The sequence below is a fragment of the Penaeus monodon genome, chromosome 18 (genome assembly GCF_015228065.2).
Source record: "Penaeus monodon isolate SGIC_2016 chromosome 18, NSTDA_Pmon_1, whole genome shotgun sequence".
Lineage (NCBI taxonomy): Eukaryota > Metazoa > Arthropoda > Malacostraca > Decapoda > Penaeidae > Penaeus > Penaeus monodon.
In genome coordinates, this window is record NC_051403.1 from 32,938,298 (window position 1) to 32,948,297 (window position 10,000).

Sequence of the window (10,000 nt, forward strand, 5' to 3'; positions counted from 1 at the left end):
CTTAGCTCCATGAATTCCAAGTCAGGATCATAAGGTATTTTCAAGGTCAAAGAAGATGCTTAGACTAACATGTGATTTTCGCTGTGCGAAGGATTCTGTATAGCAGTTTCATCCTTACAAGTGCATCTGTGGTCGATCTCAATCTTCTAAACCATATTGATAGGGAGTCAGCACGTTTCCTTTTCTAGAGCCATGTCAACTGAAGTTTACCATTTTCTCCACAGCTTGCAGAGCAGCTGGTGAGGGAATTGTCTGTAATTTCCTGGTGTGGAAGCATCCTTGCCAGGTTTAGGGACAGGAATGATTATGATCTTTCCATGTGGATGGCACTGTACCCTCCCTATATATCCTATTGAATAGTCCAACAAGAACTTCTGGGAGCTCTCTGGTAAGTGAGATATCATTTGGTATGGAATATCGTCACTTCCTGGGGCAGTCTTACGGCAGAGCTGCAAAGCAGAGTCCATCTCCTTGCTCAAAATGGCAAGTTTGTATGGAAGTTCTGCTGCAGTCCTACTGAAGACGACACTGGTGTCGTTCTGTTCAGCCCAAAGAGTGGAGAATCGGGCAGTGTAAGATGCTCCAGAGGAGAATCTCTGCCATGGATTTAGCTAGCTCATTAGCAACATCTTTTTTTCTGTGATGATTATGCCATCAATCTTTAAAAGCAGGTGGTGACAGTGATGTGCTCTTTCCAGCGATCTTACGCACTTGTCCCATCCCCATGCTAAGGGAGTCCCAGAGTTAATCAAGGAGACATACTGTCCCATGACGTCCGTCTGGCCTCCTTTAGCACTCGCCTGGCCTTGGCTTCGGGTCTTTTTGTAATGGATCAAGGTTACATCACTGGGGCGTCGTTTCAATGCCTTAATGCAGCTTTTCTTGCTCTACAGCTTGTTGGCATTCATCAGACCACCATGGTACGGAGGTCGACGGTAATGCCCACTACTTTTGGGAATAGATGCTTCTGCTTCAAGGTAAATTCGTGATGTGAAGTGATTAACAGCATCTTGAACACACTGGAAATCATTCACAGATCCATGAAATACTGCAGTTGATCTAAAAAGATTCCAGTCCGCATGTTCAAGTCGCCATCTCTGCACTCCATTGGCTGGAATACCATTCACCTCCTCCAAAAGTATTGGAAAATGGTCGCTTCCATGTAAGTCTTCCATAACCTGCCAAGTGAAATTCATCTGTGAATCAGGTGAGACAATTGACAGGTCTATATTGGAGAATGTCCCAGTTTGAATTTGGAAATGTGTGGGAAGTGTCACTGTTCAATAAAACTGCATCTACTCTTAGGAGCAAGGACTCCAAGGCCCTGCCTCGAGGGTTGCACAAGTGTCTCCCACAGAGGTGATGCGACCATTGAAATCTCCCAAGAGTAGAATGGATGTGGCAAATGCCCAGTAGATCTTCCAAATCATTATGTTGAGATTATGTGGAGGAAGGTAGATAGATGCAACAGTGTAAGGTCGTTTTCAAGCCTATTCTCACAGCCTTCACCTGCAGTGTTGTCTGCAGGTGGATGGCCTGGAAAGGAAAATCCTGACGTACCATTACTGCTACTCCTCCATGAGGTCCATTGTCAAAAGTCCCATAATGGGCTTGAATTTTGAATCCTCTCAGGGAAATCGTATGATTTTCCCTGTCATAATCTCTTGTAGGCATACACAAACTGGGTTACATGAAGCTATCAGATGTTGCAGTTCTTCCCATTTTGCATGAATTCCCTGACAGTTCCATTGGATTAGTGTATCCAGTTCTTTAAACTATTTTTTCATAAGGTGTTTGGCAGCACCTGTGGTCAAGGTTTGCCCTACACCTTTAGGCTGTCCCTTTCCAGGATCTTGGGAGAGTCTTTTGAGGGGTTGTTTACCCGTGGAACTAGTTTCCACAGGCTTCCTTTTGACAGGCTCAGGATTTCTTTGCCTGGGCAAAGAACGGACCTGAGGCCTTTGCTTCAGGGGCATTCTGCCTAGCAGCAGAGGCCCCTGTGGATGTGTGGCAGCTGGAGCTGTCACGTTGAGACCCCTGGAGCCCTTCCTGACGGCTCCAAAGACTCCACCTTGTAATGAGTCTTTTGAACAGACTCAGGATTCCTTTGCCTGGGCAAAGGGCAAACCCGAGCCTTTGCTTCAGGGGCATTCTGCCTAGCAGCAGAGGCCCCTGTGGATATGTGGCATCTGGGGCTGTCACCATTGAGGCCTCTGGAGCCTCACCTGATGGCTCCAAAGACCTTACTTTGGGAGGAGGAGTCTCCTCAATAGACCCCTCACTCCTACTCCGTTTCTGGTGGAATTCACCAGAGGCAGTTTCAGCAATTGGGGACTGAGGTTTAAAAGAAGTGGCAGAGTGTGTGGTGTAAGAAGCATTGGAGGGCAAGGGTTGGTGGGAAGGAGGATGAGCCAGAACCGAAGCAAAGGATTTACCTGGCTGTGCAAACAGCACACGGGCACGTCGCTTTGCCTCTGGAAAACTAACTTTCTCCTTGCTCCTTATTATCAATACTTCTTTCTCAAATTTGGTAACCTTTTACACTGCTTTGAAGAAGCTTCAGGAGATTCTTTGAGTGGTAACAGCATATTGGGCCTGGACGTTTGTCATCTCTTGATGGCCTGTCCGTACCACACTTTACACTATTCTTGGTTGTCCATTTCCTTCAAACGGCAAGAGTTAGCTCCATGCATAACCCCTGCAGTGGAAGCACGTATAGGGTTTGGGCACATATGGCTTTACCTTAGTGTACCATGCCAACTTAACGATTCTGAAGGACCAACGTCTTAAAGTTTAGCAGGAGAGCTGGTGTAGACTGTTTTCCAAACCGTCAACTTTTCTTCTAAAAACGTTTTTACTGCCCTTACATTAAAATTCTCATAGTTCTCTAACATTTCTCCTCAGAATACCTCATCAGGTCTCGGGGGGAAAAGACAATTCCCATACACTGATTGAGGTTTTGTGAGGAAGAATATGAAACTTTAGCCCAGGGATGTTTCAATATCACAGGGGAACGCAGACGTCACTCTCATCGGTGACGAACCTCAACTAATCAGGCTACCATCTCGCTGTGGGTTATGCAGGATAACGTTTGACATCCTCCTATTTTCCTATGTCTTCAAAAATATCAAGATCCTGATTGATAACTTCATGGTCCTTCACACTAGTTTGCTTACTATAAGAAATAACTCTCATATTTTAACCAGGTAAGATTTCCTTAGTGGCGTTGAGGAGGACTTTTCCCCTTCTTACCTTGGTTTTGGGAGCCGGGAACCATTACGATTCCCATTCTGCCCTTGTGGAAGGCTGGAAAGGTTCTAGAGGGAATGATCGTGGGATTGGCGTAGGATCATCAGGGAAGAGCTAGATCTTTGTAAACTTTGTAGAACTCTTAAATTTAGAATGCTTCATTTCCTCACCCCCCCCCCACCCACCATGGAGTCCAACGAGGGAGCTATGTTGGCTCAAAATCTCCAACAGCACATGGGTAATGAGGAAATATACACAGCTACTATTACAGTACTGATGGCAGTCGCGGTACCTATGCACTGCCGACTGAATAGTACCTGCTTGACCCTAGTTCATTCCATCTTGGACCAGGGAGAACTCTCCCACGTGTCTTTGCCGTGCGTGGGCACCCGTATTCCCAAGAGACAGGAGCCTGAGTTGAGCGATGCTGCACCGCTGCGCCCTGCAGCTAGCACACCTCTCTTTGGTCCTTTATTCTGGTTAGATGGTTGGCTTGATCAAGGCCCGGTCCAAGTCAATCGAGCTGGTCAATATGGCTCAGGGTCAAGCAGGTACTATTTAGTCGGTAGCCCCACCCCCATAGGTCCCGCGACTGCCTCAGTACTGTATATGGCTGCGTATATTTCCTCATTACCCCTGTGGCGGTTAAGAATTTTTGAGCCCCAACTAATAGCTTCCCCTCGTTGGACTCCATGGTGGGTGGGGGGGTAAGGAAATGAGAATTCATTTTGTATGAGTAACTACAAATTTTATAAGATCTGCTCTCTCCCTGACGACCTACGCAATCCCCCGACCATTCTCTCTGGCATCACGTATTGTCACTGTTGGAACTTTCCAGCTTTCCAAGGGCAAGATGGGATCGTAATGTTTCCCGAGCTCCAAACCAGGTAAGGAGGGGAAAAGTCCTCCTCAATCCCTAATGCAATCTTACCTGTTAAATATGGAAACAATTCCATATAGTAAGTACCTATTAGTGAAGACCATTGAAGGTGTATCAATCAGGGATCTTTGATATTCGAAGTACACGAAAATTGTTTGAGTATGTCACATGCTCCTCGCATCCCCACAGCGAGAGGGTAAGCCCAATAGTTTGAGGTTCGTCACATACTAGAGTGACCGTCTGCGTGCGATATGCGACATTCCTGGGGCTAAAGTTTCATGTTTCTCCTCACAAACCCTCAATCAGTGTAAGGGAATTGTCGTGTCCCGAGACCTGATGAGGTATTCTTGAGTGAGAAACTGTTAGAGGAACTAGAGAATTTTATGTAGGCAGTAAAACGTTTTAAGAGAAAGTTGATGGGGTTTAGAACAGTCTACCCGCTCTCCTTCTAACTTTTTAATACGTTGGTCCTTCCAGAATCAGTTAAGTTGGCATGGTACCACCTCAGGTAAAGCCATATGTGCCCAACACTATGTGGGTGCTTCCTGCCAGGGTTATGGGCATGGAGCCAACTCTTGCGTTTTAAGGAAAATGGACAACCAGAATAGTGTAAAGTGTGGTAACGACGGTCATCAAGGAGATGACAACTGTCGCAGGCCCAATATGCTGTTACCAGTATTGATAATAAGGAGCAAGGAGAAGATACTTTTCCAGAGCGAAGCGGACGTGCCCCGTGTCTGTTTGCACAGCCAGGTTAAATTCCTTTGCTTCGTTCTGGCTCATCTCCTTCCCACCAACCCTTGCCCTCCAATGCTTCTTACCCACACACTCCTGCCACTTCTTAAACCTTAGTCCCCCAATTGCTAAACTGGCTTCTGGTGAATTCCACCAGAAACGGAGTATGAGTGTAGGGTCTACTGAAGAGACTCCTCCTCGCCTAAAGTAAGGTCTTTGGAGCCATCAGGTGGGCATCCAGAGGCCTCAAATGGTACAGCCCCAGCTGCCACCATAGTCCACAGGGCCTCCATTGCTAGGCAGAATGCCCTGAGCAAAGGCTCGGGGTTTGTCCTTTGCCAGGCAAAGAATCCTGTAGTCTGTTCAAAGTCTAATTTCAAGGTGGGGTCCTTTGGAGCTGCAGGAAGGGCTTCCAGGTCTCCAACGGTGACAGCTCCAGCTGCCACCATCTCCACAGGGGCCTCTGCTGCTAGTCAGATGCCCTGAAGCAAAGGCTCAGTCCATTTCTTTGCCAGGCAAGAAAATCCTGACCTGTTCAAGGAAGCCTGTGGAACTAGTTCCACGGGTAAACAACCCTCAAAAGACTCTCCCAAGATCCTGGAAAGGAGCAGCCTAAGGTGTAGGGCAAACCTTGACCACCAGGTGCTGCCAACACCTTAAATGAAACTAGTTTAAAGAACGGGATACCCTAATCCAATGGAACTGTCAGGGAATTCATGCAAATGGGAAGAACTGCAACATCTGAATAGCTTCATGTAATCCAGTTTGTGTATGCCTACAATAGATTATACCAGGAAAATCTTCCAATGTCCCTAAGAGGATTCCATTCAAGCCATTATGGACTTTGACAATGGACCTCATGGAGGAGTAGCAGTAATGGTACGTCAGGATATTCCTTTCCGGCCATCACCTGCAGACAACACTGCGGTGAAAGCTGTGAGAATAGCTTGATCGACGACCTTACACTGTTTGCATCTATCTACCTTCCTCCCATAATCTCAACATAAATGATTTGGAAGATCTACTTGGGCAGTTGCCACTCCATTTCTACTCTTGGGAGATTTCAATTGGTCGGCATCACCTCTGGGGAACACTTTGTGCAACCTCGATGAGGGCTTGGAGTCTTTGCTCCTAAAAGTAGGTGCAGTTTTTATGCAGTGACACTCCACACATTTCCAAATTCAAACTGGACATTCTCAATATAGACCTGTCAATTGTCTCACCTGAATTCAGAGATGAATTCACTGGCAGGTTATGGAAGACTTACATGGAAGCGACATATTCCCAAAACTTTTGGAGGAGGTGAATGGTATTCCAGTCAATTGGTGGCAGAGATGGGTGACTTGAACTGCGGACTGGATCTTTTTTAGATCAACACTGCAGTATTTTCATGGATTCTGTTAATGATTTCAGTGTTTCAAGATGCGTTTAATCACTTCAACTCACGAATTCACCTGCAGCAGAAGCTCATTCCAAAAGTAGCGCTTACCGTTCGACCTCTCGGTACCATGGTGTTCTGATGAATGCCCAACAAGCTGTCAGAGCAAGAAAAGCTGCATTACGGCAGTTTAAACGACGCCCCAAGTGAGTGTAACCTGATCCATTACAAAAAGACCGACCAAGGCAGGCGAGTGCTAAAGGAGGCAGACGGACCATCATGGAAACAGTATGGTCTCCTTGATTAACTCTGGGACCAAAAACCTTAGATGGGTATAGGCAAGGTGCGTAGATCGCTGAAAGAGCACATCACTTGTCACACCTGCTTGAAGATTGATGGCATAATCATCACAGACAAAAAGTGTTGCTAATGAGCTAGTCTAAATCCATGGCAGAGATCTCCTCTGGAGCATCTTACACTTGCCGATTCTCCACTCTTCTGGCTGAACAGGAACGACACCCAGTGTCTGTTCTTCATAGGACTGCAGCAGACACTTCCATACACTTGCCATTTTTGAGCAGGAGATGGACTCTGCTTTTGCAGCTCTGCCGTAAGACTGCCCCAGGAGTGACGATATTCCATACCAAATGATATCTCACTTACCAGAGAAGATCCAGAAGTTCTTGTTGGACCTATTCAATAGGATATATAGGGAGGGTACAGTGTCATCCACATGGAAAGATTCTATAATCATTCCTGTCCCTAAACCTGGCAAGGATGCTTCCACACAGGAAATTACGACCATTTCCCTCATCAGCTGCATCTGCAGCTGATGTAGAAAATGGTCAACTTCGGTTGACATGCGTTGAAAAGGAAAACGTGTCTGACTCCATAGTCAATATGGGTTTAGAAGATTGAGATCGACCACAGGATGCACTTGTAAGATGGAAACTGCTCTACAGATTCCTTCGCACAGCTACTCCCATGTTAGCAGTCCTCTTTGACCTTGAAAAGGCTACGATACGATTGGAAGCATGGCATACTCAAGAAGTTGTATGACATTGGTTTTTAACAGGAGCATTACCTCCTTTCATACAAACTTCCTTGCTACAGGAAATTTAGTCCGGGTGGAACAGTTTCTCTAACCCTGGAATTCAGCTGGAAGGGGTCCCACAAGGGATTGTCTAAGTGGTGGCCCTGTTTTTGACATTGCTATAAATGACATTGTAAAGGTTGTTTCCAAGTTCTGTCTCATGTATCCTGTATGTGGATGTACGTTACACTGCTACTGCTCAGGAGGACGCTTACGGATGTGAAAGGACACATGCAGCTCATAAATCAGTTTGTTACAGTGGAACATATCATGGGTTCAAATTTTCCCCAAGCAAGACCATGGCTATGCGTTTCCACAATGAGAAAATTCCATCCTTCCCTCTATTTAGGAGCAAACACTGCAATTTGTCCAAGAGGTGAAGTACTTGGGTCTAATTTTTTGACTCAAGGCTTACATGGGTGCCTCACATCAACAGTTGAAAGTAAAGGCTACAAAGCACTTAGTATTTTTGCGATTCTTTCACATCTATCTTGGGTGCGACGGGCACAACGCTTCTGCGGCTTTACAAAGGGCTCATATTCGTAGAAAGCTTGATTATTGATGTGAAAGCTTTATTCATCTGCCACTCCCACTGTTCTCAGATATTAGATCAGGTTCATAATGAAGCTCTCAGAATTCTGTACTGGGGCTTTCCAGGTCCTTCACCTGTGGAGTCCTGTATTCTGGAGAGTGGAGACACCTCTTTCATTACACCGATAATACCTGAACCTGATTTACTATCAACTACAAAGGAATCTCCTACATCCATATTGGTTTCACCCCCTTGAGTATAGCTGATCCTATGGTAGGAGAATGAGGAAATCTGTGGAAGATCTTATTTAAATCTCGCTAGGTTCTGGCCTGTTGGAATTCCCCATTTCCGCTTGGACAATCAAGTTGAGCTGGATTTGTCGGAATTGGTAAAGGGGAGAGATCCGAAGCAGAAAGTCAAGAGAAATTTCTTCAGCAAATTTCTAATCCGTGGATCAGATGTCAATTTATACAGATGGTTCGAAATCTGAAAAATGGCGTGGGTTTTGCAGCGGTGAGCAAAAGGAAGACTGGCATCTGGCAGTCTTTCTCTAGCACCATCGATCTTCACTGCAGAGTTACATGCAATCCTTACAGCAGTTAAAGATTACTATCGATCTTACGAACCTTCTGTTGTGTATACTTGTGACTCTCGTAGTGCCTGGCAGCATCCACGAGCTTAAACTCGTCACATCCAGTAGTGAGGAGGTTCAGATTGGCTGCACTGATGTCAACACGTAAAAAGATAACTCTATGTTGGGTGCCAGCGCATGTTGGTATCAGTGGGAATGAGCGAGCTGATCAGAAGGCCAGGCCAGCTGCTGCTCAGCCTGTGAATGCTCGTTTTACCTCTCCCACACACCACCTGAAACCCAGCATCAGAAGTGTGTCTTCTGTAAATGGAGGGAACATGGAGGCATACCTCCAGAAACAAATGTGAGACATTAGAGATGACCTTGCAAGTTTGGGCGACTAGCATCAATCCCAACCGAAATGTGGAAGTTGTATTAAAAAGATGAATCGGTCACACAAGACTTACTCTGTGCCTATGATGGCTAAAAATGAATCACTTTTGTGAAGGATGCCAGAGCCATTACGATCGCACATGTATTGGGAAGATGGTGCAACCTCTCTCACGACCAAAGACGTATGTAATTGTCTCCCCATATACACTGCTAAAATGTATTGGGGGAAGTTGGTGACATAGAGGGTCTTTATTAATTTCCCTTAGGGAGACTAATATTTCAATAAATTTATTTGTCATAATGGTTATTCAATAATTTATATGCACTTAGAGCATATTTTAAAATGCTTTGATTTTTAATCATTTATTGTTATTTGTAAGACATTTTATTGATAGATTTTTAAAGTTTTTAAACATTTTAATATTTCTAGTTTAACAGGTATTCCCCGCTAATGACCTTAGCGTTGACGCGCGATAATTTTTGAAATATCAATCATCTCTCTAGAAGCCGATCGTGATCCAGACAGAAGTCCTCACAGGAGTAGCCGGACGGGAAGGTGCGCTCCTGGGGGCGGACTGTGATTCAGTATCATCTCTCCCTTATGATGTTTTAGGCTGGATTGCTGTCAGACATTTGATCGACCAATTTTGGTCATGATAAACTTTAATATTTCATTCTTTAACTGTTTGTTTCAGTTCAGCAATTTCCCTTATCCTTGCTGCAAAGCTGTTGACCTGACATTACTTCATAGTGGTGATGTTAGTTTACTGCTTCAGCATAGGAAGTTATCAAGTTGTTGTTCAAACTTTCCACTTTTCCTCTTATCTTCAGTGTAACTACTACAATGCTTTCCTCATATCTTCATGTCTCCTTCTTCGGCGGCTGCCTTCAGCAGATCCTAACTGATGAGGACCTCCACATTAGCACATTTGGAAATCTGCTAGACATGTGATGGTGTCATGCTTCGCACTTTCGCAACACAATTTACTCGGTCTTTATCAATACATCTGACTGAGGTGTGTCCGAATTTTTGGCATCTATTACATGCATTGGCTTTTGGCATAAGGTCTTACTTGTTACACTTCATAACCGACGTGCCATACTCTGGTATTTATTTCAAACCAAAGGTCAAAAACACGATTCCATTTTTTCGTTCAGCACATTCCCGT